Consider the following 2,164-nt stretch of genomic DNA (forward strand, 5'->3'; position numbering starts at 1 on the left):
TACTCCCTGAGCTTGAGTCTCTAGCTGCATATGTAGCAGAAGATGGCCTAATCAGCCATCATTGGGAAGAGAGGCCCCTTGGTCTTGTAAACTTTCTATGACCCAGCACAGGGGAAGGCCAGGGCCAAGAAGTGGGAGTGGGTGGGTAGGGGACCAGGGGCGGGGGTGGTCCATAGGGAACTTTCAGGATAGCATTTGAAATGTAAATAAAGAAAATAATAATAAATTTAAAAAAAAAAGATAAGTGGAGTCTTGGAGATCAGCTGAGCTTGATGCATTGCTTCCACACGTCCCAAACCACGAAGAAGGTATTGCTGAGCTTTTTATCGTTGTGGCAAAATCTTAGAAAATGAGCCTGTATTTCTTGATTCGTTCCCTTTATTTTCTCATCAAAGAGAACTTCTGTCCAAACAAGAGGACCCCTGGCTTTTACTTCAAGTCTCTCAGCTTCAGCCATAATTAGATGAATCAATAATGCCCTCTTCTTTTGTTTTCTTAACAAAATCAAACAGGATATTAACACGTTCTTCTTCAGTTCTTTCCAAATCATCACTAAGTGTCAGACCTTTTACATGGTCACTGATTTCATCCATTCTGTTCCTTTGAGCTTCCTCAGTTGAATCCTCCCTCCAAATCATATCTTCCCCTTCTTCCACATCATGTGGAGGACTAATTTAATTTGGTGGTGGAGATGGTGGGGTTTACTGGTGGATACAGAGCCATTTTCCTTGTCCTTGCCCTATTTTTCTTTTCCTTCCTTCCTGTACCAATGTCACAATTCTCAGGTAGGTTTTTGGGAATGAATGTACAGAGTCTATGTGTGTCAAGCATGCCTTGGTACCCACAGGCTTTACAAGAATTACATGTTGTTTGCTTCTTTGGATTGACATGCAGGTCTATTTCAGGATTTTTACACTTAGGACAGAAGAAAAAATTTTTTAATGAATCTACCCAACATGTCTTGCAGCTTATTTGCCTCATGAGAGCCATTGACAATGTAACTGACATTCTTAACATCAAACTCCAGTTCAGAACCAAAATATTTGGTGAGATACATTGGAGGTCGATTAAGCACTGTTGCAATGTCAGCCACGTTAACTATAACTGTTTTGGTTACATTTCCTTTGCTTTCAAGTTTAGCAATGAAATGGGGCATCTTGTGGCAATAGAACTGGTCTGACATGCTGCAGTTGACAGACATTTTGGCTTATTAGTGACTTTATCAATAAGAGGAATAGATCATTGATTTCAACATTTGGTATCTTCTGTCTTGAGAAGAAGAGATGACATAAATGACTGCAAGAGATCTCAGTCTCTGACATGAAAAAATCTTCATCACTGAGGCTGTAAGCTTCTTACTTGTATGCTGTATTTCCCCAGTACAGGCACTAATGGCTGTGTAACAGCTCTTTTTTTTTTTTTTTTTTTTTTTTTTTTTTTTATCAAATAAAGACATAAACCTAATGTATCTTGCCTGGGACTGGGAGGAAGAGATGTTGGAAATCTGGTCAGAGGCAAGTGGATGGGCTGCTGGGCAGGTGCTGCAGCCAAGGAGCAGGAGGGACTGTCCCAGCAGAGATCAGAGTCCACACCAGCTGTTCTCGCTCTGAGTTCTGAGCTGTTAATACCAGAAAAAATACTTACATATGATTGTGACTTGATTATGAGTTGATATCATTTAATATACCTTAAAATATTTCAGCACGTGTTAAAACTGCATATAGAATTATGGGTCAATATAGTCTTTCATTGACGACCAGTTCAGTAAATAATCGTGTTTTTCCTGTGTTTTATTTTCATGCTATTAATTATATAGCCAGGAATTACAGATTTACAATATTTGATTAGTGATGATTTGGAAGGTGGGAAGATTGTATATGCTTATTGTCTCCATTTTTTCATCAGTTTGTCTTAAACTCAAAATAATCCTGATATCAAAGTAGTACATATTAAGATGGTGTATTTTGAAATCCACATGTAAAATAACATATTCACAGATAACTGGAAAGTAGGACATTTACACTATTGCTTAGAATATTTGCCTATAAGTTCATTTGTTTTCTTTTTCTTTTTCTCTCTTTCTTTCTTTCTTTCTTTCTTTCTTTCTTTCTTTCTTTCTTTCTTTCTTTCTTTCTTTCTTTCTTTCTTTCTTTCTTTCTTTCTT

General features: G+C 37.6%; 1 protein-coding gene and 1 pseudogene across 11 annotated transcripts in view; one reads left to right on the plus strand and one right to left on the minus strand.

The window, feature by feature from the left end:
* The window catches only part of Gphn (gephyrin), a 418,076-nt gene that overhangs the window by 31,358 nt on the left and 384,554 nt on the right, over positions 1-2,164 (plus strand). The window lies entirely within an intron of this gene.
* On the minus strand, positions 228-1,201 carry LOC110324609 (annotated as a pseudogene).

The sequence above is a fragment of the Mus pahari genome, chromosome 7 (assembly GCF_900095145.1).
Source record: "Mus pahari chromosome 7, PAHARI_EIJ_v1.1, whole genome shotgun sequence".
Taxonomy (NCBI): domain Eukaryota; kingdom Metazoa; phylum Chordata; class Mammalia; order Rodentia; family Muridae; genus Mus; species Mus pahari.